Source organism: Columba livia, chromosome 1, assembly GCF_036013475.1.
Source record: "Columba livia isolate bColLiv1 breed racing homer chromosome 1, bColLiv1.pat.W.v2, whole genome shotgun sequence".
Lineage (NCBI taxonomy): Eukaryota > Metazoa > Chordata > Aves > Columbiformes > Columbidae > Columba > Columba livia.
Window position 1 is genome coordinate 107841679 of NC_088602.1, and position 26674 is coordinate 107868352.

Sequence of the window (26674 nt, forward strand, 5' to 3'; positions counted from 1 at the left end):
GGCGTACTGTGAGGAGCAACTTCTTTCAGTTGCTCTCCTTCTCTTCCTCCCTGGCTCATTCTACAAGTAAGCTTCATTCCATTTCTGATGTTCCCTTCCATGTCAGGTATGACTGCCTCTTGCATGCTCTAGCCTCTGGGGCTTCTTAACCTTGTCATCTTTTTTTTTTTTTTTTTTTTTTTTCATGTGGGCCAGGCCTCCTCCTCTTTCCCTTGACTCTGTGTTTCCTTTCCTTCTCCCTTTCCTTGCATCCCAGCTCATCACCCTGAATTTGCTCTGCTTCACCCTCTACTCTGCCTCTCATGTCCTTCCCCAAGAAGTTTTTGAACCAGATCCACCCTCAGTACTTTTGTTTCTCCAAGTTGATCTTTGTTGATTTCCTGCTGCTGCAGTAGTATAATAGCATGGGACACTTGAAGCACAAAGCTTAGTCTTGGTGTGAGTTTCTGCACTGGGCTTTGACCCTGCCTGGCAAAACTGGTGCCTTTTGTGAGGGGGAAGTTCTGCCCTCCTTCTTAGAGTCTTGCAGTAAATGCACTCAAGCATCGCAGTATGTGTGGTGTGGTTTGCTTTAGGTTTGAACTTGGTCAGCAAGGATGAAATTTGTGAAGATAGTAGCAACTAAATCTGTCAGTTGTGCCCTTTCTTATATTTTCAAATTATTACTTTTTTTTTTAATCATATTTGTCAGATTTTTATCTGGATACCAAAAAGCATATTCCTTGTATAAATATTGCCATGGTAATATTTAAAGGCATGGCATATTAAAACATGCCTCTGTGTGTTTTACAAAGGTTTAGGATTTTATGATAGTTAAAACTTTGTCCTAAGTTTGTTTTCTAGAAATAGGTTGTTGTTAGAAAGAAAAAAGAAGGTTTTAACATTTCTCTTTTTAAATCTCATATATGTTGTTACATAGATTTTTTGAAACTTCACCAAGATAATAACTAAATAAATATGGATTTTAGAATAGGAAATAATTCGCAATTACGGAGAGTACTACTGGGATTCTATGCAGTTTATAAAAGGATAAGTTAGATTTTCCAATGGACAAAAGCAAAGCAGATCAGTTTTGTTGTTGAACTTGTCTTTTAACTTAAAACATAGCTTTAGACAAATAAGAACCAAGTAATATTTTATTTGTATAAGATAAACATTTCCCTATTTTTAATTCAAGCCAACTTATTAAAAAAACCCAAACCATAAAATTTTCACTGGTACATTAGCCAAATTATATAGCTTTGTTCTAATCCATGATGCATAAAATGAAATAAAAGAAAGAAAAAAGAATAGGTTCCAAATACAAAATACCAACAAAGAATTAAAGGCAAATTGATTTTTAGCTGGAGATTTTATTCGTCTGGCGTAAAACTTTTAACCAGTGGCAGGCATAAATACCACTGGGTATGATCTGTGTCCACATGCCAAAGTGTACTATATATTTGGTTAATAACTATTTGCTCTACATTTGATTCTTTTTGTCTTACATTTATATTGTTGGCTGCTGTAAATTAAGTAAAATCTTGTTTCCTAAGATTATTACACTCCTTGACCTGTTCATGATGTATTTTTTTTTCCAGTTTTTACAGCATGTATATATTAAACCATTAGCTCGTGAGTATTAGGGGTCCACCTTTAAATGCAAATGATGTTAGTGCTGGTTTACAAATTTTCTGGAAGGCAAAAGAATCATGAAACAGCAAACTGTATTTCCTTGTATGCCACAAAAACAACAACAGCAAGAAAAATCTCCTGAAGCAACAAATAGATATCGATTGAAATATCTAATATCTGCTCACTGCTAGGCAGAGATAGTACTGAGCCATGCTTACAAGATCTGTGCTGTTCCAGAGCCCACTAAATAGATTCAGAAGCACATAACTTTTATGAGGGAAGTAATTGCATTACAAATATCCTGCTTCGATTTACTCCTTGGCACAAACAGTTTAAAGATATTATGAACAGCAGAAAAAATGATGAAAGCTAAAAGTGGGATTTTGTGATGTGCTTTGGAAGTTCTTCTGTATTATGAGACTAGACCTTTTTAATTTACGGTAAATCAATTTTTTAGTGTTAAAGGTAAACAAATAAAAAAGTAAACATGCTTGCAGGGATTAAATAATTCTTTCCACTTTTGGCAGTGTTGTGAATCCTTTTTCGTTTCTCATCAGCATGGAGCCTAATATGGGGATTCAGCTGTTTGCTTGGGCATCACAAGGAGTGCTATAGAAAGGGGACTTAGGAATCACCCTGTGCCTTTTCTTTTATGAGGGGCTTCCCCTTTCGGAAATAAAGGCATATTTTTATTTTTAATTTTCTTTTCCACTCCAGCTGACATGCTGTCTGACCTGGCGATAGCATGATTCTGAACTGTGTCTTCATTCTACCAGCATTGTTAGCACTAGATCCTTTAGCTGGACTTGGAGGGAGCTCCTGATGAAAGCCCCTGCACATTTATTAGAACAAAATGGTGCAAACAATTTGGGGTAAGGTGATGGGAATTTACTAGCTGTTTGGTGGTGGTGATGGGGAGGCTTGTTTTTCCCTTGAGATGGTGAGTGGGTCTGAATCACCATAATAAAGTGCTTCAGGGTTGTTTCACAATCTCTGGTTGCTCTCTCATGGCATATGAAAATAGACATTATTGTTGTTTCCATGTTCTTACAGTTTCTCAGGAGTCTGGGAATGCATTTGTCATTTCTTCCACTGTTTCCTTCTCTTCTTTTTAATTCTTAGGCATAAGAGGTACTAAAACCCCCACATCTATTAGGCCTTCTGCAGATGGCCTCTGTCACCATCTCTGCCATTTAATACAGGGTATGTACAATCTTCCACTGAGTGTTCAAGATAGGAAGGGAATAGAGAATCTGAGTCTGGGGTGGGAGAGGAGTTATTCTTGGTGTAATCCAGCTGAGAGCTGAGATATCATCTAATTAAGCACTTCAGTAAATGAGGGAGACTAAAGGCAGAAATCCTTTGCATCCATATGGAATCTTAACAGTTTAATTGGAAAACAAAGCAAAACAAACAACAACAAAAAAAAACCCAACAAGAGAACTGTGTCAGCACTACTTGTGTGTGTGTGTGTTTGTTTGTTTGTTTGTTTTTAGTAGAATAGGCTGCTGTTAAGACCTAATAGAATAGAATTAAGTTATGTTGCTCTTACAGGGACATTTAAACTGTATTAAAAACAACAACAACTGAACAAAACCAACCAACCAACCAAAAAAAAAAAACCCACCACAAACCCAAACAAGTACACTAGAATACAAGTTGCAAAATACCAATATGAAATGTTATTATGTTACATACATGTAACAAAAGTAATGACAATATACTCTGTGTCCAAAAGGAACAGTTATTTCTAATCCTATGGACTCTGGCACTGAAAGGGCAGATGAGGCTTTTATTTTCTGAATATTTCAGACTCAATGTGGCAAGGCCAAAGCTAATATGCAAAATAAGTGACTAATGTGTTAGCTACACATGCAGTAGTTACCGTCCTTGAAATATCACTTCTGTTCTCACTGTTATTTGGGAAGGGGTTGCTGTGATAAAGACTGAAATAGTTTGGCCAGAAAGCAGTTTACTAGCAGGCTCACTGGGAAGCTGGTGTCTCTGTGGAGTCGGGGTTTCACAAAATGATTTCTTCCCTGTGCTCCCATTCCCATTTCTGCAGCTACAGCTTGCCCAGGTAGCAGGTGCAGGGCTGAGACAGTGTGGGAGACTTTCTCCAAAATCCTGGCTTGTGCTCAGGCTGATTGCAGATGTGAAAACCACATCATCACTTGTCTAGCTTAATGGGCTAGGCATCTTAGAGTGGTTCAGATGTGCTAGTATGTGCTATTTTTGTTCTGCCATACTTTGAATGAAGGTAACGTTTGTGACCGTGGTGGTGTGGAAGTTATGACAGTGCAGAATGTGTAGTATGTGATCATAGAATAATTTGGGTTGGAAGGGACCTTCAAAGGTCATCTAGTCCAACCCCCTGCAATGAGCAGGGACATCTTCAACTAGATCAGGTTGCTCAGAGCCCAGTCTAGCCTGGCCTGGAATGTCTCCAGGGTTGGGGCATCTACCACCTCTCTGGGCAACCTGGGCCAGTGTTTCACCACCCTCATTTTAAAAAATTTCTTCCTCATGTCAGACCTAAATCTCCCCTCTTTTAGTTTAAAACATTACCGCTTGTCCTATCACAACAGGCCCTGCTAAAAAGTCTTTCCCCATCTTTCTTGCAGGCCCTTTTTAAGTCTACAATAAGGTTTCCCTGGAGCCTTCTCTTCTCCAAGTTGGACAACCTCAATTCTCTCAGCCTGTCCTCACAGCTGAGGTGTTCCAGCCCTCTGATCATTTTTGTGGCCTCCTCTGAACCCTCTCCAAAAGGCCCATGTCTTTCCTGTACTGAGGATGAAAAGGAGAAGATACGCTATTTAAGCTGTATAATTTCTCCCTCATTTTTTGTAGTCTAGCACAACATACTAAATTCACAGAACTTTAAAAGAAAGAAAATTTGCTTGAAACTTTGAAGAAAAGGTTGCTCTATTCCTGAACAAAGAAAAGTTTGTAGTAATGGAATGTTCATATGGATATCTTGTGCAGTCTTAAAACTATTTTCATAATTTCTACAAAAATTATATATTTCTAAAAATTTGGAGTTGCCTGTTTACTTAACTAGGACTCATTACTCTGAAGAAACTAATTTGCTTGTCTTTGAGACAGGATAGAAGGAATCCATGATTCACCTATTAGGCATACTGCATGGTATTTCTGAAAATAATTTAAAAGGAGGAGGAGGCCTACCTGAAGCAGCCTAGTGTTAACTGCAAAGGTCTCAGAAGTGATGTAGCTGAGCAGGATCTGTCAAAGCTTTGATGAGTTAATAGTGAAGAACATCAGCGATGAAATGCATTTTCTGTTGGTTGACCTTTTAAATTATTTGATATTTCTTCTAGTGTTATTTTTAAATGAGCCTTTATTGAAAAAATGATGCCAGCATCTTACTTCACTTTTTTTCCCTCCACCTTCACCCATTTTTATTTAGCTCCCCTTCTCCCCTCCTTTTTTTTTTTAAGTATATTTTAATATGTCTAAGTGCTGTCAGGATTATGAAGCAGAATCAGTGAGATGTCCCCTGTTGTGCCTCAAATATTATTCTAAGTAGTAACTGAGAGGAAGAAACTGGAGATAATATCCTGAAATAGATCTTAAGAACAGCCTGAAAGGATGGACCATGACCTTGGTACCTTCTGTGCTTATTTTGGAAGGGTTCTGGAAAGTCCATATAGTTAAACTGTGGGTGATTATCCATGTGAGATTCCTCTTCTGCCCATACTACAAGTTTTTCCTTTCTTTATAACTAATTAACTTTATAGCTGGTTCTAGACATGGTTGTGTTTACAGCCTGTAGAATTAAAACTCAGTAACCGTGGCATATAACAATGATCCCGGGTGTCTGGCAGCCTTTCACCAATTCAGCACATTTTTTTAAGCTGTAGGATTGGGTTCCCGGGTCTGTGTTAGCAGTTTAATTGTCTTCGCAGCTCCATTCCTAGCGCAGTAGGACAGCTTAGAGTGCATTTCCTACTGGATTTAGAAATTCTTTTCTATATGGAGTCTGAACTTTCATACCTAGTAAGAAAGGTTTAAAACACCCCCCCAAAAAAATTGCTGAGTGGATGAAGCCTAGCTCGGAATGTATTTCATGACTACTGATGGATACCTTGAAGGCCAGCAAAGAAGCTTTGGAGTATTGCTTCCTCCATTTGACAGCCTTGTTGCTAAAGTATGGAGACTCCTACTTCACAGGCATGGCTAAGTTTGGGCCCAGAGCAACCCACTTGGTACATCATGGAGAGGAGAAAGGCAAGGCTCTTCTTTAGACTGTTGCATGTATACTTGAAGAGCTTTGGCATGATGGAATAAGTGACTACTCTGCAGATTTTGAAATGAAGCTTAAAAATATATGTCCTGGTTTATGGTTTACATTTTGCTTGAGCAGCTGGAGAAGCCAACAGCTATTAAATCTAAATATAAAATCTCTGGTTAAAAATACGTATTTGTTTTCCTTTCTTATGCCAATCAAAGTTCATTTCTATGTGTAATACAAGGAATTGCATCTTTTCCATTTAGTACAGTGATCTTAGTTCTCACTTCATTCAAGCTCATTTTGAAAAGCAGAGGACTGCCTTGGCTTTTAAAAGGCTGTGGCAAAAGGATTGAAAATACTTGGATAACAATTGTGGTTTTGCATGAGGCTTACATTAGCAAGGTAGTGTAATAGGACTGCCAGTGCCACGGACTGGGTCTTTAGTAGGTTGTAAGAAAGCACACATTCCTTGCTTCAAATCAGTTAATGTAGGTGGTAAGCACCATCATCACTATGTGGAGACAAAGGTTACCCTTTAAAATGAAGGAGCTGCTTGTAGTGGTGGTCTCTCTTGTCCACTGCCCTGTAATGGATGGTTGAGAAGAATAGGCAGTAGAATCTTCTGAATTAACCTGTCACTGGGATGGTTCTTGTGACCTCTCAAAATGGGTGTGTAAAACTGCCTTTTAGCCCTTTATTCTTGTTTTGTATATATGATACTGTATAAACTGACAGTTCTAGGTTTGATGCTTTGAATATTGACAAAGTGCTTTGACTATTTACTTCCAGTGCCCATCTTGCCTTTTGCTATAAGCTGTAATTGTGATGGTTGAGTAGATAACATGCCATGTCTTCCATTTATTTGTATGCACATTGGGTTGCGATCTAATCTCGCTGACTCCTTGCTTGATCTCTTTTGCTCAGGAAAAATCTTTATGAATTTTTAAGAAAAGACAGTCTAAGCTTGTCTGCCTTATTCAAATTGCCTATTTTATTTATTAAATTAGGTCTTCCAGCTAATCTGACTGTCACTATAATTTAAATGTGAGAGAGGAGGTGGATTTGTTGACCACTGAATTGCGTTTAGTTTTATTACCTTGAGAAAACTGCAAGTCAAACTAAAATTATAGTGATGGTAGATTGTTACAGTCCATAGGGTGCAGGAGAAGGACAGTGTAACATGATATCTGCCTTGTGGATTTCATCATGTAGTAATCACTGAGTTGATGTTGCCCATAATCTACCTTTTAGCAACGTAAATGTCTAAAAATACTATAATTGGGATAATCATTTGCTTTCCTGAGCAATGAGGAAAAAAAATTTTCAGATGCATATTACAGTCTGTAGGTACTATTTTACAAGTCTGGTCAGAAGAGCTACAATTCTGCTATTGAAGGGGAAAAGTGTGATGGAAATGAACAAATTGCATTAGTACTATTTTGAAATGTAATAATATGTTAAAATTAGTTTTCCCAAGGTAGTTTAACCTTTGTGACTAAGTGTGCAAGGTATGCTGATAGAAGAAATGTATAGATAAAAAAATGAAAGCCTGCAAAAAATAGTTTTAAAAGAGTGAGCTTCCTGAGTTGGTAATGCTGATGAGATCTTTACTTGGCCTGCTAGAAAGTAATCTGTCCTGCTCACTGTAGTTTTTAACTCCCTGTACCTTTGTTTTCACAACTAATCACTTACAGAAGTTATCTATACATCAGATTGAGAATAATCTAAATGTAATCCTAGGAGAGAAATCCTGTGAATATGCCTCTCCTGCTGCTTGCAGTATTGTGCTGTAATGGAGTTGAGCTTTTCTGTATTTACCACTCACAATCCATCTGTACAAAGTTGCAGATGCTATTTTTTTTCACAAGAAAATATAGATGCTAACGTTGTTGGTGCTGACACAAAGCTCTAACTACTGTCCTTCAGGAGCAGGGACTCAGCGTCTCAGGAAAGTGACTGGGCAGAGGTAGAGGTGGAACAGTATATTAATAATTTGTCCTTAGTGAGCAATTTGTATCTTACAAGTCTTATTTATTTTCATATATATATACATTGAAAAATCACTCCCTTCTTCCTCAAAACTCTGAGTTCGTCAAACAATTGTAATTAGTACACTGGGATTTAGTCTACCAGTGTCTGCTGACCTACGTGTTCCTGCTGTTCTAGGCCCGGTGCTTGGTTTGCCTGACTTCTGGCTCTGTTAGGACGTCTTGCATTCAGCAGCCTTTTCTATACACTGACTTGAGTTTCAAGGGAGAGATGGAAGGAATTTCCCTTTCCACAGCCAAATCTTTGACTGTAGCTGATGCCCAACCTGCTGGGTTGCTAATCCCTATTTCAAAGTGTCCGTTTTGTTTTTCTTTACTCAAGTTCTTTTCCTCACTTTCTCTACTCTTAAATCTTGGTTATTATAGGAATACTGAATTCCAGTGACAAAATCTTTCACTTTGTCTTCTCAGGTGCCATATATAATCAGGGGAAGCTTATTAGCAGGACTGTGATAAACATGCCTGTTATTGCAGGATTTGTATTTCTTTCATCAGCACAGCCTCTTATTGTTGTAATGCACATATTTACTGATGGGAAAAGGGCTGTTGTAAGGGTATTTCTAGGACTGTGCTGTAGTCTAAGGAAATTCAGAAAGGCTGGTTGCAGCCTGTCCCAATTGCCACCTTTTCTGGGAGCTTTCTTGCATAGTTTCTCTAGCCATGAATTTACAAAAGTACCTCAACACACCAGGGAAAAAAAACTGAGTGGGATCCACTGGATATGGGGGCAGATAATGCCTTGTACAAATGTTATGGTGTTCGGAGGCTTTCTTCCCAGTCTGCTAGACTTGGATCTCAGACATTTTCGTTAGAATTTTGGATCTAATTCAGTGTATGTATTTCTTCTTTCTTTTTTTAAAAAAATGAATGTTTGTATTTTCTTAGCAGGTAGCCTCTATAGTTTCAGAGGGTGGGAAGACAGAATGTATTTATGTTGAGGGTTCTTTACCTGCAGTGCATGCTGCTAGGCTTTCTTTTTCCCCCTCATTTCTCTCCATTCCTATGCCCTACCCAACCCCCATTTTGAGGATTCCTTTGATCTTAACCAAAACCTTCTAGGCTTTGACGGCTGTCCAATTAGCCTAGCAGAAGTTATATCAGTCTCTTTAGGACATGTAGCACTAAAAGAAGAATTGCACAATGGGCTTTTCTTCTGCCCCCAAGCAAATAAGATTGATAGAAGGTAAATTTTGATTATATACAGGCTTTGGAGCTGGAATGTCTTTGAGCTCTTAATTTCAAGCTATTCAACCAAAAATCTGCTTTAGAAATGATCATCAGCTTGATGTGTATACATTGTGAATAAAACCTTCATCTTCAAACCTATATCTCAGTTTTTGAGGCTTATTTTTTTGTTGTTGACAGTCTGTACAAAATGCTAATGGCAAAACTGTCTCATGGTGGTTTTAGTGCTTGCCTTCTTGAGGTTCAGTGTCTCAGCAGGGTACACATCCAGCGTAAAAGGTTATAAAGATAATGACTTGATGAAATTATGCTGTTAAAAGTGACATCACTGCAACAGGCGTAAGTGACATCTGGCTGTGATCAGAAACATATGCTCTTGGGTTTTGTTTTGTTGTTCTCTCTCACACCTGGATAGCGCAACTCCGGGTTTACTTCCTTTGAATGACAAAAAGACAGGTCTCATGCTTTTCTGCTATGAAAGTCCTTACAAATATATAAAAGCTAATTTTTCATATGTAAAGTCACAGGATGAGAACTATCAAGCAGTTTTTCTTGCTACTGTTGAACCCTGTTGTATCGTGGCCCTTTGCCCCACAGATAGAAGACTTCTCAACTCCTTCAACCAGCCACTGGCTGTTGTTACTGCTTGGCTGGAGTTACAGGTGATGCTCATGATGTCAGTGTTGCTACTTCGGCTTCTGACTGGATCACACAAATGTGGAATTGAGTTCAACATATTAAAATCTAAAGAACCACTTCCATATTTTATATCATTTAACAAGACAGATTTTTCAAGAAAAATATGTGAGAAAATCTGGGTAAGTCTAACAGCTTTCATGACTCAACTGGATTTCCCAGCTTTGTCTTAGAATCCATTTGGAGAGAATTTCTACTGGTCACTTTTAGATGATGATAATTTTCTAATCTATCCAACAGACACTCATTCAAGCAGTGACTGAGCAATAGCATTGAAAGAATCAGAGAGTTATTTGTTTAAATAATTGAATTAAAGCATCCACTTAATTGGGAAAGATGAGATTTATGAAATAAAGTTTGCAAAATGAAATGGAGTGTAGATGAGTGTCAGTTGACTACTGTCTTGCCTTATACATTCTCAAAAGGATTTTGCATATAATATGGTAATTTAGATTTTTTAAAAGTTATTGTTATTTTATACACTGAACAGTTATATTTTTAAACAGTTTTGGTATTCATATATACAAAATCTTTTCCTGAAACATTGTTCACTGTAGAATAGTGTAGTCTGGAAAATATTTTGGATCAAAATAATCTTTAGTATATGTTTACTTTTAGACATCTTGTGTTGTTAAGATGGGGAAAGAAGTTTAAAAGATGTGTTGTAAGAAGAGATTGGAGGTAGAGTTTAGCTGTGATCTTTAGAGAGTACTTGTAAAATTGCTAATGTTTTGAAAAGTGCTGTGAAGATTGATTCTCATTTGCTCTGATTTTATTCAGTTAACCTTATTGAGAAGATACATTTGTGCTTCGGTTAAGAAGGCAAGACAAATACAGTTGTGATAATTCTTGTGATTTAATATGTCATTTTCTCCCTTGTTTTAAGAATGTCCTGTACATTTTGAAGAGCTGGTGGAAGTATTTGACAAAAGATTCTTACTGAAACCAAGTTGAGCAATGTTTTTATAGTAATTATTTGAAAAGTGTAATTTGTTGCCAACTCCCACAAATTTTGAGTGAATGAAAATAAATATCCCAAGACAAGAACACAGATTGATTTTATGAAAAAGAATAGTATGCTTTTCCAGTTTTTCTTGCATGCTTCACAAATATAGGTAAATATTTTGCAGTGCTTCTTGCCTACCAAGAAATGAATCTAAATAAAAGATGGTCTTATTTTCTGGCCTTAGAAGTATCTTTGTATAGAAAATTACTTTTGAAATTTAAATTCTGAATAGGAAGAACTTCAGAGATTAAAAAAGACAAAAAAAGTAGATATATAGGGGTTCCTTGAGAATTGCGTATACATATCTTGTAAACGGATTTGAATAAAAAGAAAATTGGAAGTATGAGAGAGGATTTTGTATTATTGAAAACTGAACTGCTTTATTTTTCATCTCTGATCGGTGAAGCTGTCATATTGAAGGCAGTGTTACAAGGTACAGGAGAACCTGAGAGAAGAGCAGAATCCTATGCCAAGTGATAAGGAAGGAGAGGGGAGAAGCTGAAATACTGGTTTTGATTACTTGTATCTTCAACCTTTGTTTTCCAAATGGCAAATGATTTCCCATTAAATGGTCAATAATGTTAATGTTAAGGGGGTACTTGGCTCGCTTCCAGGGTTTGTGTAATTATGTAAATAAATGGAGACTGTAGGGTTCCTTTTGATGCACGTGTGTTTAATAAATATTTAATAATTCAGGAAATACAAGTTGACCAGTGCATGAATAGTACAGCCTTTATTATATTCAAGCTTCTTTTTTACTTTTTTTATGGCTTCTTCCAGGTATTGCATGTTTATTTGAGGGGGTCTGGCCACAGCGAATGTGAGATAAAGCTTATTTAACTGCGTGTGTATTTTTTTTTAAAGCACACTAAGTAATCATGAAAAACATGATTGTTGAGGATTTAGTGTGCTTTAAAATTGTTGTTTTAGGAGCTTCTTGTAAAGTGGCAGGCCTTAGCATATTGACTAGTAATTACCAAACATGTTTGGTCATTAGGTTATTCCCCTACTCTGCAGCTGAAGGCCCCTGCCTCAGCACTTCAGCTTGTCAGTAGGCTTGTGTGACTCTTGTCACTGTCCCCACCCTGTTCAGTACTCCAGAAAAAATAAAGTCCAAAGCAAACAAACTCTTTCCTCATGCCCTGTAGTCTGTGCCAACTTAAATTTAATGATAGCGTAGATGGTAGGTAATGAAATATGTGTTGAAAATGCCTAGGTCTGAAAATCTCTGTAAATACTTACAAATTAATTAAGGAGTCACTGACTGTGCAAAACTTACATGGTGAGGAACAAAAGCCATGTGAGAAGTGGCCAGCAGCAAAATGTGGGATCAGCCAATTCTCTTTAGAGGACTGTAGGCTAAACTGAGATACTGTTACAGATGAGTTTCATCTCCTTAAATGGGTACTGGCTACAGCACGCCTAGCAGTTGTACACAGGCCAGCACCCCTAAAGATCTACTGAGATATTGCCTGCCTTTCACATCTTTACATTTACCACCACTTATAGGTTAGTGAATGTCACCTTTGCACCCGTGAGAGAGATGGTTTCAGGGCATTAACAGCTACATCTTCAAATGCCAGTGCTTCTGTATTTTTATTAATCTTTATGCAGTGCAACTGGGTGTTTTTTGCTATTGCTTGTCAATAGCCAGCCACTTTTTCCTCATTGATTGTTACTCAGAAGACTGTTACTGTGTTTTCTGTTGTTTCCAAAAGGCAGAGGAAGTTACCCTCACTTAAAATGCCTAAAAATTTTACTGCATGACGAGGCCTGTTAAAATCTGTAGGACTATACTTCTTGACCTGGAGTAAACCTGTCAAGAAGGGCACAAAGGAGCCAGGTGGTTTCTGCTCTGATGTGCCAAAGTTAATATTGTAAAGGTTAAAAAGCCCCCTACACCTGAACTTGAAGCTGTTTGAGGTGAAGGAATTTAAATCTAAATGCATCTGAGATATCCTGTAATTTCTAGAAGCTGTCAGACTGTCTGGGAGAAGAACTGTTGCGTTTTGCCTTTTCCATAAGAAATACAGTTCAGGGACAGGATGGATAGAGAATCCTCTTGTGAATTCCCTGGAAGAAAAATACTCAGCTTTGCCTGCAACTTCTTGAGTGTACTCTTTGTCACAAATGGAAGGTTACTGGCTTCTGCTAAATGAGATTCATTCCTGTTTTTTCAAGAGGTGTTTATATTATTTATCCAAAGAGTTTTCTGTTGGCTTAATTTTCTGTGGTTTGTGTTTTGCATACACACGTATTTATCTTTTACAGCAGAGAGCTACTTTCAAGGTAAACAGCTACAGGGGAACAAACGCTAAGTCATGTATTGATCTTTTTTCCCTGTCTTCTTGTCATTTTTCCTGTCTTCCTTAGAGTTGTGCAAGTTGATATTTAGCAGAGTTTCAAGGCACAGTTCTGCATATATATAATTTGAAACAGTAGTTAAGGTTACACTAAAGTAGGTGAGCCCTTTTTAACACACAGGAATAACACTCAGTGTCTTCCCTCAGCCTACAGCACTCCCAGAGCCAAGAGTGGATCAACTGTTCCAAAATGAATTATTCTATTCTTGATAAACTGGTCAGCAAAAAGCCCAATTAAAAAGAATTGCTGATGTTTCAATTAACAGATAGGTCTTCCTACCACATATAGCATATGCAACTTTTTATTGTTTAAATGTAAAAACAAAAACTTAATACATACGTTCTAAAATTAAAAAGGCAATTTCCATAGGAGTTTGTGGCTGCTGAAATCTTCATGTTTCTGCTTGCTGAGTCAGTTTGCATCATCATTCAGTGATGTTGAACAAGGCAAGCAGTCAGTCTTAGAGTTCAAATATATCTTTATATACGGCCAGACTGCACTATTTCTTCATCCTTGATGACTCCAACACATCTGCTGTTTGCTTGCTTTCTTTTAACTCTCATCTTCAAACTTACCTTTCCAGTCAGCAAACTATGTAATTAGTGCTTTTCTTTCACCTCTGTCTTATTTATAAAGCTGGAGTTTTAGCAGCAGTGAGCCTTATGCATACTGGTGCCATATGGCACATTGGGAAACACCGTAAGATGGCTGCCTCTGCTTGGAAGGAGCCTTACTCCAACAAAGATCATACTTTCTCATGCAACTCTTCTTATCTGTAAACAGGAATCCTGTTGAGCGTGCTAGGCAGATACACATCAGTTTTTCTCATGTGGACTTGACCATAATCTGTCCTCTACTTTTTATTTCTTCTTTCAGTACAAGCTACTGACTCTTTGTGGCTCTGATATCCGTGCAAGTTTGTTTAAAGTTTCATGCTGGCTGAATAAACACTAGGTTGGGAAACTGCAAAGGTAGTTTCAGTATGATGCATTACTTCAAAGTTAACATGTCAATCTCTTTTGCAAACATGGAGTAATTATGGGATTGAGTAATTCGAGGAGGGGATCGTCATCACCAGATCTCCCGTCTGAGATGCTAGGCTGCACCTCTCCTGCAAATACCAATGGCAGATCAAACTCTCTCAGGCAGCTGTAGCACTCATCATGCCTTTTTTAGTCTTGAGCAACACTCTTCACTGTTCTGGATCAGTGCTGAGCATGGTTATTTCCACTGTTTGCATTCTTTATACATCTTTTTCTCTTGGATAAGACCAAGGGCAACAAAGATGATTAAGGGAGTGGAGCATCTCCCTTATGAAGAAAGGCTGAGGGAGCTGGGTCTCTTTAGTTTGCAGAAGAGGAGGCTAAGGGGGGACCTTGTTAATGTCTATAAGTATATAAAAGGTGAGTGCCATGAGGATGGAGCCAGGCTCTTCTCGGTGGCAAACAATGATAGGACAAGGGGTAATGGGATCAAGCTGGAACACAAGAGGTTCCACTTAAATTTGAGAAAAAACTTCTTCTCAGTAAGGGTGACAGAGCACTGGAACAGGCTGCCCAGGGGGGTTGTTGAGTCTCCTTCCCTGGAGACATTCAAAACCCACCTGGACATGTTCCTGTGCGACCTCACCTAGGCGTTCCTGCTCTGGCAGGGGATTGGACTAGATGATCTTTTGAGGTCCCTTCCAATCCCAAACATACTGTGATACTGTGAAGTACAGAAGGTTGCTCCGCTTGAATATATTAACCCATCCATCTCCTTTTGCCTGCTTCTTCCTTTTTCACAGGTGTAAAAGAGCAGATGGAACATATGAAGGGCCTAGGGGTTCTACCATGAAAAGCTTTGTCTAGAGACCTCACTCTACTGAGAGAAAGTAGTCTAAAGTGTAAAGGACAGCTGCTGCATTTTTCCCTGTCAGCCAGGGAGTTTTTGCAACTTGCTGTTTAAGGTTGGGTCCGTTTTCCCAGCTCTTAAGACTTCATGAATAGGACTATCTTTTCCAAATATCAAGTCTTTAGGATTAAGTCTAATACCTCCAAAGAAACATGTGGCCTACTTTTTATAAAAGGATTTCCATGGTTCTGTGACATCTTTTAATGAGGATTATTAAAAATCTTGCTCTGAATCTTTTGAGTTTCATCTCTCTCTCTTTTTTTTTTTCCCCTCTTCCCCTAAGAAAAGGACCTCTTCAATTTTTGCAGTAAACTTTTGCATACCAGACCTACAGGAAAGAGAACCATTGGTGGAGATCAGCATATCAGCAACATGCTGGAACTTAGAAAGCTATACTAGACAAAAAGGAATCCACAAGGTGTATGGCCCTATTCCAAACCCACATGAATTAACCTCTACCTGCTGGAATGTTTGCAGGAAGCAAGGTCAAATTAAGAAGAAAAATAATTAAATACCAAACTTAGCTTGACAGCTGCAAGGGTTGTAAGACTGTGCGATGTGACTGTCAGAAGTGCTGTGGAACAGCCTCTGCCATCAGTTCCTTCTTGAAATTGTTGGTGCTTAGTACCAGGAAAAACTGGAATCATAATACACTTCCTTGTGAAGCTGTGGCAGGTGGATGCCAGCAATATTTACGAAGAGACATCTAGCCCTAAACTGTCAGACTGCGGAAAGAAGATTGCTAAATTCTAATCTCTGATTTACGAGTCTGGCAGCACATACTATTCACGTGGTGTGTGATTTGAATAATGATGTGTCTACTCCTGATCTCATTAACCCTGATTTAATCCAGGATCTTATTTCATTAATGCCTGCTAGCTTTCATACAACTGGTTACTCAAACAAACAAAACCCTAAAAATCCTGTAACACTGTTACTATCCAGATAAATATTTTCATGAGCCTCTTTTTATTCTTGAAATAAGTCTCTGCTTGTCTAAGGAGACTCTTTTGACATACCAATGCATCTTCAGGAATCTCAATTTTAATTTTACATTCAGTGGTATTACACGATGCTTACCTTGTCTGTGAAGGTTCAGTGGACTTCTCTGTATAATGATTATACAGTTTGAAAATTACCTTTGGCCCTTTAAGGGCCACCACGAGGCTAATGTGGCCCCCAGTGAAAATGAGTTTGACACCCCTGCTGTAGACGGTTGAATAATTGGGTTGATTTAATAGAGTAGCTGTGCATTAATATTTGAAGACAGGTCTATCAAAGAACAATAGGAATCTATGTAATTTGCCCAAAGGTTTTTACAGCACAGTTCTTCATTCTGTAATGTAGAATTATGTGATAAAAGACTTCTATAGGAATTTGTATAATTTTTCCAGACTTGTTAATTGGAAAGAAAAATAGCTGTTCTGACCATCACCAGGGTTTTTTAAGGTGTTGCTGAAATGAAAATTTTGACATTCTGTGCAGCTGTATTTTCTGTATTTTGTACGTTTTAGTTAGCACGGCGACTTTCATTCCCATTTTTTGTTGTTGTTTGGTTTTGTTTTGTTTCTTTGTCGTTGTACAACATATCACTTAGAGAAGAGAAATCCTTTAATAAAAAAAAAATTCTTCCATTTGATTTTAAACAAGGCCTTGCATTCTCTGTTTAAGACATGAGTCAGTTAATGTTCTCATTAGAAAATCCTGCTGTTAAGGATCATCTGGTGTGTGATAGGATTCTGCATAAAGGATTTGTGCTGCTTAGTCTCTCTGAACCTGTCTGTGTCATACAGATAGGTTATCTGATTATCTAACACATTACAATTTGTGATAATGTCTCTCACTGCTTTTTTTTCTAAGAATGTATGCTAGGTCTTTTTCTGTATTCGTCATCTACTTAAAATTTTATGGTTGTGAGAAGGAACAAAAATACAACTGTGGATATTCACGGATTCGAGTAGTTTCTTGTATATCTTATCAACTTTGCTTTACATGGTAATATACACATGGCTTTTTATACTGACAGCAGAAATATTTCTACTACACAAAATATCCATTTATCACCCTCTAAAACTGTAGTCTGTTACAGCAGGCTTTTTTAATGTGCCCAGGTGCCTGTGGGGGGAAACTATTAACATGCTAAATTGTGGCATATCCCACTCTCTGCTCAAAGAAAGGAGGAATGACGTTGCACTTTCAAGCAAAGTAATAATGCTTCTAATGGCTGGATGAAAATGGAGCCTTTAGGAGAAGAAACTTAATTCTCCTAAAAAGTGAAATTGCTTGAATAATTTCATGCTGCTGGAGCTGGACTGAGGGGAAGCTGGCTGAGAACCACCTTCTGTGCCTCCCTCCACTACCTTGCCACAGGACTCACAAATGCAGGGAGGAAGATACATGAGTACATGTGTTGAGACCATTGGGCAGCTGAAATACATACAGATTGTGCCTCACTGTTGCCAAACACAGGTGAAAAGCAGGAGATTCAGCATTGTCAGGAAGGTGATGGAGGTGAGAGAGAAGGAGGGTGCCAGTTAAAGAGGCTGGTTGCCAAACATCTTCCCATGGCAATCCCTGCTGCAGCAGTGCCTCTTGTCCCATATGCCAAAACTCACATACATTGCTAAATATGTAAAGCAGAACAAATTCTCAGCCCCAGATGAAAACTGGGGTGTGCTGCAGGAGTTCACTGGCGGGTGCTAGCAGACAACCTGATCACCATATGAAATAAGGAGGTCAATTTGAGTTTACCTGCAGATGATGAAACCTGCTGCAGCTGTACAATGTCCTTCTCTGTAAGGTTTCAGAAATGCAAAGCCCATATCAAGCTCTGCAACTCGTCTATTTTGAATTTTTGAGTCCTCGGGTCGCCATCTCTCCAGTGCCTCAAACGTGGGTGGTGGGACTATGTGCCCCCATCTTCTGGTGACAAGTTCTGTTTTCCTCACCTCTTTAATACATTTATAACAAGCTTCTGATTTTGTATTCCTCACATACCTGGGCAACCTGCACGTAAAGATCTGCACATAAAGAACTCTATTGCCGTCTTTCAAAGACTTCCTTAAAGGTGTCTTGTCACAGTGTTTACTGAGTGCTGACAAATGCTTATGCACCTGGTCCGTGCTGATCACTTCTACTTCTTCACGCTTCCTGCCATCTGCTGTTTCTGTTCATCAGTTCTACTTGTTCTTACACCTAGATTGTAACATCTCAGAGAGAGGTATTGTCATTTTTCTGTCACCACAGTGTGGGATGCATAGGTGCTGTTAGAGTACCTGCTAGAGAGGAGATCAGGAACAGAACATCAGGCCCGGGCCCCTCTCCCCTCCTCAGCATGGTAACATTGGGATCAGAATTAATGGAATGGCTTGGAATGGCATCCAGCATAGTATATTTTTCCTGTTTGCCTTTTTTTTTATTGCTCTAATTATAATTTTCAGCTTTGTTTCATTTAGATGTAATAAATTGCTTGTCCTGGTGGTAGTGAAGCTAATCACTGCTGTAGCCAAGTGCATCTCCAAAACCTAAACTGTGGTGAGCAGAGGGTATGTTCTTTTTTTTTCCTCCTGCCTTTCTCTGAGACAATTTGTGGTGTGTATTCGGTACACATTTTTTGAAATGTGCTCCCCACTTTTCTTACTGTTGTACTCCTTGCTGTTTCTCTTTTTTTTTTTTTCTTTCAATTTTTATTATTTTATTTTTTGGTAATTTAAAAAAAATCTTCAGTGGTATAGGTGAATGTCAACTGTCTCCTCTGAACGGAAGAAGAAAGTCTGGGGCTAATCACTTGGAACGAGGAGATTTTCCTGACCCGAATGGATGCAGGAAAACACACTCATATTTATATAAAAACAGAGCTGAAGGAGTACATAAGACTTAACAAATCTGAGAGCTTTTCAGATTTTATTATAAAACATGCACTCAGCTTTCTAAAACTCAAGGCTTTTTGCATGTGCAGGAGTGCAAATCCAATCCAGAACACCTTTTTATTCAGAGGGGTGTACGAAAGATATAAAAAAGCTCTTCCAAAAAAGGAAGAATTTGGAGATTCTTTTAAAAGGGGCTTCAGTTCGCTATAGTGTACTGGGCGTTCATGTGGAGGAGAGGAACAGAGAAATTCACATATGGCAGAGCTACCTTAAGGCTGTGCTAGGGAAGATGGCGTAGCAGTGGCATCTCTGACTGGGGTAAACTGGGAATGTTCAGACACTGCTACTACAGAGAAGTTGCCAGCAGTTTAAGTAGGAGCTAGTTTTGCAGTTCGGATGGAATATACTGAATGTACAAGTTAATTTCCTTTCACAGCAACTTTTGCTTTGTCATTCCACAGTCATTTTGTTTGTTGCAACTTGTTCGCAGTAACCCAAATTATTAGTATTTTTATGTGGATGATTCCATGTAACCCAATATAATGTCCCAAATGTTTGAAGTATTGCCTCTGTATTTAGTAAAGTTCATATATGAAGTTAATAATGAAAGTAATATTGAAATTCTGCAAGAACAATGCTTATGACAGATGGGCTGTTGAAGCCTTTACTTATGGCTGTGTAATGAATTCATGATTGTGCAAGCAAAGTTCTAGATGCATATGATAAATAGCTGAGCAGCATCCTGACAGGAAGCCTTGCAGCATTAAGAAGGCCTTCCATCTCAGAAGGGAGGGTGGCACTGCAGGCCTTGCTGAGCCGCCATGCAAGCAGCACTTCTGACTGCATGTGGATGGCATTCAAGAGTTTATTTGCAAAATAAAGAGAGCAAAACAGAAGATTACATCTTTTTATGTAACATAACAAGAAAAAAAAAAGGCAGCTAGGGCATCTCAGAGCTTTCATCCTTAACGTGCTTCATACTGCATTCTGCTCCTGTAACTGCCGGAATAGATGCGCCGTTCAGCATGTAGAACTCTGTGAACAAATAACGCTTTTCTCTATCAAGCTGTAAATCAGATAGAAGTCATGTGAGCCACAGAAATAGACCTGATTTTGAAGGCTGGATACAGAAACCAAAGAACTCTTTGAGAGAGGCTTAGGAGGCTGTGGTTTAGAAACAACCCCAGGACTAGGCAGTACTAGCACCAACCAAGAGGCTCATGAACTGTAGCCCTATTTTTTGTCAAAGATTATGTCACGTGCCTGACAGGCAGCTGGGAACGTGTTTCCTATAAACTTGGGATAAGCTGATAGTGGAAGCGGGGAGAGGATATGTAATTCTGCTGTGGTGAAACAAGAGCATAACTGTTGTCATGAGCTCAGCTGATGTGTGCAGTAGCAGTGAGGGATGTCTGCAGCTATTAGAAGCTGGGGATCACTGCTGGGGAAGCACACTCTCCAAGCTGTCCTTCCAGCTGTACTTGCTGACAGAAACACTGATATATCTCCTGTCCTGACCAGCTAATGGAGAGATCTCAGTCCTGATTGTAGTGGTTGAAGGTCCCATGTTCTGCCTTAATGTCTTGGAGTTGGTAGTTGCCCTGGGAAGGAGACACCAAAGACTAGTGTACCTCAAGTGATGCCGAAGCCAGGAAAATAAAAGCTAGGTGGTTTCTTTCTTGTTTCCGAAACATTGTCATTTTGCATTTTATGGAGTTTAAGGCTAGTGCTATGAAGGCATACAGGAAGTGCTGCCATCATCTTTCTGGTTGAAAATAATTTTCACATGGATGCTGGTTCAGTTGGCTGGGAAGGTTTGTTCCAAGCTCACTGCTGGGTATATTGTTTATTTCATAGCAGAACTACAAGAGACTTGACAGTATCAGAGTTGCATTTATGTCTAAGCACATTTATAATTATTCAATAACTCTTAACTAGTTTTAGTGAAAATGTCACAGGAAATTACTCAGGAGGACTAAATCTTGCATTGATGTACTCTACAGCAGAGTTACTTACATTTTCAGGATTTAATATAAATGGGTAATTGAGCTCATATATTGTTTGAAGTTGCAGATATTGTTTGCAGGAAATCATGATGGCAGTTTCCTCTTGAAATGTAAAGTATGGTTTCTGAGGAAAGAGATTAAAGAAAAGCATTCTGTATCTCAGAGGGGTCAAAACGCTCCTGACATTTCCATTGTCATCTTTTGATAATGCAAATGTGTTGCATGGTTTCCCCCCGGCTGTGTATGATTCTGGGTTCTTATTTCTGCTCCCATATTTGGTTTCAAGCAATGTACAGGCTGTAGATTTTTGAATTATGAAAGCCTCATTATTTCTCAGCTTTTAACTCTTTCAGTATGCATATGTCTTGTTTTCGAAAAGCTTTGATTTTGATAAACCTCTTTCTTGCAGTATGCAAGAACCATATTTCTCTTTGCACGTGGAAGCCATAGGTAAATCACCTTGTAGTGTGATAGTGATTTTTGTCATAATTTTTCGTGTCGCCCAACAACTACAAGGAAGGAAGTGTTGGCTGGAACATTTCATACCTGCAGCAGCACAGAATAGCATTTAATTGCATTTACAGACCTGGAAAGGTTTGCGGCAATTTTCTCAAATGTTTTCAGCTGAGTTTCCTGCAGAGGTCAGAACTGCTAGAATAAAAAAATCTTGAAACTTCGGTGTAGTGAAAATGGCAGAAATTCCTCTATTTTCCTTCAGACTTGGTTACAGATACTAACTGTAACTTTTGTGGCTGACCTAATTCACACATTTGCTATAAATTAAATGAAGCTTTTTGATAGATGAGTGGAAACTTCAGCATGTAGACGTGCAACTAGAACAGACTTTCCTTGAAAGGTAATGAATGATGAAATTCTGAAAACAAAGCTAGGTCTTTTTTTTTTTATATTAAAAGGATGTACAAAGTGTAAGTGTACTCTAAAATACATTTACGTTCCCATAATGTTTTTGAAATTGTAAATATCATCGAGTCAGACTTAAGGCTTGTTTTGAAAGTTCATAATGACTTTTTTCCAGAATTTCTCAGACTGAGGGTGCCTCTTCTCAGTAAGAAATGCTTATCATATTGGAATCACTCTGAAACCTACATTCACAGGAGGTGGAAGCTGTCTTAAAATTTGTCATCAAGAGGGCCTGGTTTAGTTTTAGTGGTTGAAGTGCGAGGTCATTTACTCAAGGGCTGGGCTTAGAGGCACAGGCCCTTGAAAATGAACTGCTAATAACCTGCAATTATCTTTGCGTGGGCTGGAAAAAAATGCAGCATTTTGACCTCTGACATTTATACCGGGCATTGCCCCAAAATCAAGTATCAAATAGTACCAAAGATGAGGTTTAGAGATATTTTTGAAGCTGCTAGCACTGTGAAAGCCTAGCTTTTTGCAGGTAGGCTGTGTGAATGAGACTGCTGCTCATTCCACAGAAACACCTCAGTATATCGGAGGAGTGGGTGAGATGCTTCTGGTGGGATGAAGAGCCACTTGCTGCAATTGGGATCCCTTTGAGCCCCTTCTGAGACTCAGCATGGGGCTCTGCATGGACAATTGTCTTGTGAACTTGGTTCTGGAAAGTGCTCTCTAGGTGGTTGAGTCTGGACTGGCTGGTGTCGCCACAGTGAAGGTGCTCACACTGTGTCCTTTTGAGGAGACTCAGCATACTACGGATCTCCCACAGTACCTCTCCTGTCCCACTTGTCCTACTCAAGGGCAGACTGGCCCACAGTGAGTAGTGGTTGTGTCTAATCAGGGTGTGAGTATATTTGCTGTAGTCTAAATATCACAAGAAACCAATATAAGAATCATGGCCAGGATGTACACTGTCTGTGCTGGGCAGACAGCTGGTGGGTTTTTTTTGCCAGTATTTTAGAGCAGTATAATATAGCTTGGTCTCCTACTTTTCTTGTCTCCTCTCTCTTCTCATACACAAGTTACTTCTTCAAGAAACAACAGTCCTTGAGCTCACAACTGGATTATTAGTTTCTGTTCGCCCTCTGTTAGCATTTAAATTCAGCTGTTCCGGAACTATCCATTGCAGACTGGGGACTTCCTAACTCCCACCTGTGCTAAGTGAAACTTTGCTTTCTACTTCTTTGTGCAAATGGAGTTTTTTTCTTTAAAAGAAACGACATTTACAAACTTCAGTTTGGAACCAGAACCAGAAATGGATTTTGTCATACACTGACAAAAGTTCCCAAAAGCCATCCTTGGTACACATGGGTTTGGAAGCTCATTTGCCTACTCCTTCATGTGGTAGGCTTCTGCTCCATGCAAATCTAGAATGAGTGGGATATGTAGGGAGATTTCTGTAACCACTACTGATCAAGCACCAAGCTTTTAGGGCCACTATAATTGCATCATTTTCCAAATATGCAGGATAGCCATGTTCAGTGTATTTTTTGTGGTGAAATAAAGTGAGCTGGCTTGGTATACCTCTGTGGCCAGAGTTGTCTGTGTATGTTTTCACTCAATTTTTCAAGCAGAAATGCAGTTTCCAGTAGTGCCTTATAGTGCTTTAAAGTAATAAACTATGGGTTTTTTACAGGAGGTTGAGAGTCAGGATAGTTATAAAGGACTATGTCAGTATTTCTGAATTTAACAGCACTAGGGCCCCTTTCTTTGTCCAGAGGATATGAGTCACAGCTCAACTCACATGGCAAAAACCTCTGTCCTGCCTTTCCTCTGCAGTCTTGTGTCTTCCATGTTGCTTATTGGGAACAGCCTGTGTGCTGGGTTGTTTGCTGGGCCGTGCGCAGGCACCACGTGGGAGAGGACTAGGCCATGTGGACCAGGAGGTGTGTTAGCAATGAAACGGACAGCTGTGGACAGGGCCAGTGTCCTGGCTCTGTTTGGGCCACAGCTGAAGAGAAGTACTAAAATCCTAAGGTCCCCAAGAGTGAGCAGTATAGAAGACAATGCAGAGGCAGAGAGAGGGTTGAGGACAGAGGATGTAATATTGGCACTAATGTGTGCTGCACGATACAGCAGTGAGGCTACTTAAGGTGTGGGGCTTTGATTTGGTTTTGTTTGTATGTTTTTAAGTCTTGTGCCATAGATAAAGACCAGGAATGGAAAAAGTACACAAGTGGCTTAAAGCTGGCATAACTTCTCTACTGAAGAATGCATGCTGAGCTGCTCAGACAGGGGCTTCCCATAGGATATTGCTGAGTATGTTTCTGATATGATTTTAGCTTATATGGCTGAATTGGCTTTTGCTTGATCTCTGTTTCACTATTTAGCAATTTCTTTGGTTTTCCTTTTAGTTCCCTCCTGGATCTGTAATTTCATGCTGCATGTGTTTGATCATGTCATGTTACTGTTGGTAGTAGCTGTGAAAAGTTATGACCCTTCTTATGAGCACAAAAGGAAACAGTGATGAAAAGTAGCTCAAACCAGTACTAGAAAGGTAGGAAAAAAGCAGTTCTTAGATGATTTTGGTGGCTGCAAGGTGCTGTGCCTTCTATATGAATTTTGGCTTAGTGGACATTCCATGTGTGCCTGTCCTTTTTCCATGAAGACTGGACAAGAAAGGAAATGTAAGACTTCCCACCCTACAAACAAATGCCAGTGTTTGGGAATTGTCTGCTTGTATTCCTGTTGAATTATTCAGGAGCAAAACAAGGCTTCCTCAAAAAGCCAGCAGCAGCAGCAAAGCCACCAAAGTCATGCATCTGGAGACCTGAGGGTGCAGCACTGCTTTGTCTTATAGCAGACAATTTTTTCTGTTACTTTCAAAGTTGCAAATAGGATTTAAAAAATAAAATGCATCATACTGCTGTTTCCAAATTTGTGAGTTGAGGATTTAATTACATTCTGACATAAAGAATGGAAAATAACATACTAATGACACACAGGAAGCAATTTCTGGCAAGATGGGGTCTTCTGTAGGCAGTTGTCTTGTGGTCCTGTTCACATGAGAGTGCTGTTTGACTCACAAATTCTGTTTAAACTGTAGATAATTTTTTAATATACCATGAATTTGTCACCTAGCTGCAAAATAAATGTTAAGCTTTAATACAGCAAGCTTGGGGCAGACTCATTTATTATATATTTTAATTTTTAAAGCTGTGAAAAAAGCTTGTGGAATAATGCATGTATTAGTCTAGTTCATTTTTTTTAGAAGGTGATGTAACATTTTCTTCTAGATGCATGCAATGTTCTTAAGTTATCATGTAGTTCACTTTTGTACAAGAACTGTGTGCAATATTTCTTCTAATGACAGCAAAATCTATCACACAGATGCATTCACCTTTCATACACATAGTCTTTCACATTTGTTATTTTATTTCAGCTATGATGGTTACTGTGATGAGTTGCCTTTTAGATACTATTTTACCTGTGTGATGGCACTAGATAAAAGATTCATTGTACCCTCGATGGGCAGCAGTTTATTAAACTTTCATCTCTGCTAATGGAATAGTGATACACAGTAAATGCGTGTTACAGATATGGAAAACCATATTAATGTTGTGGAGCTGACAGTTCAGCTTTAAAATACCAATTGGTCTGGAGACATAAAAGGTTAAAATAAAATTATGAAATCCAGGATTAAAGTGCATCCTGTAGAGAGTGGCTTGGAAATTCTTTTTTTGTTTGATGCTGTTCTCAGATAACTTTAGAAACCTCAAATAGAAATTTGCTTTCTCTGGTTTAGTGCTCATGTCTGATATTCTGGAAGCCTAAATAAGTGTCGCGGGGGGAGTAATTCAGGGTTCTGCTTGATGCAGAACAATGTTTAGATTTCTTAAAGAGAAGCACAGCTTAAAAGAGTTTGATGGCAGGTTCACTCTGTTATTTGCCGCATGGGGGAAATATGCGAAGCCAAATGCTCCTTACCTTCTCTCCAGCTGCCTGTACCCATTCATGAAGCAAATTTTCAGGCGTCTTCCCCCACCTGATAACCGTTCACTCCAGGGGCTATGTCTTGGAGCTCTGGAGACAAACTTCCAGACAAGGCCATATCCATCACAGTGCAAACTGTCAGGATTCCTCTTTTCCTGATAACTGTTCACTTCGGAGTCTGTATTTTAGAACTCCAGAAGCAAACTTTCAAGCAAGGCCTTATGAACATATGCAGAGGAGACTTTCAGGAGACAAGATTCTCAGAAAATAAAAAATGTAATGGAGTACAGTAGGAGAAGGGCTGGGTCAAGGCTCTGGTACCTGGACCTGGTACCTGCGCAGAGGTCCGCCCAAGCATAGGAAACGAAAAACCTTCATGTTTTAACAGACCATTCACACCAAGATTCAGTCCAATAGCAAAATTTCACCACCAGATCCTTTTGCTCCCCACTGGAACCCTTTTCCCTGACTCCATGTGGGCCTCTGTTTTGTTCAGTTGTAGACATTGGTTTTGGTCCATATCCTTGAAGGTGCTGTTTTGTCTGGATAAATCCTTTCTTCTCAGCGAAGTGCAAAAATAGGCCCTACTTCACAGATGTTTGTGATGTCTCTGTGTTAGCCTTGGATCATTGTTTTCCCAGTCAGTTCAATTTTACCCAGCAAAATGCAAGCTAGACTTTACCTTGCAGGCATTTAGTGTAGTCTGCAGTTGCTTTTGGTAAATGCGAGCTTAAAATTTTAGCAAATCTAGTCTACTAAGTAACATGAATCAAAGAGTATATTAAAAAACATACAACCGTATATCTCTAAATAATCCATTACATTTGGTGTGCATCTACTTAAGCTAAATTATTAATATTGAACTTAAATTGGGCTCATCCACTGAC

General features: G+C 38.9%; 1 protein-coding gene and 1 long non-coding RNA gene across 14 annotated transcripts in view; both read left to right on the forward strand.

Annotated features, from left to right (window-relative positions):
• SH3KBP1 (SH3 domain containing kinase binding protein 1) overlaps positions 1-26674 on the forward strand; it is a 229699-nt gene that overhangs the window by 53926 nt on the left and 149099 nt on the right. The window lies entirely within an intron of this gene.
• Positions 3-11144, forward strand: LOC135580092 (uncharacterized). The gene is made up of 2 exons (XR_010474245.1): positions 3-2817; positions 4239-11144. It is a non-coding gene; the product is annotated as an uncharacterized LOC135580092 (long non-coding RNA).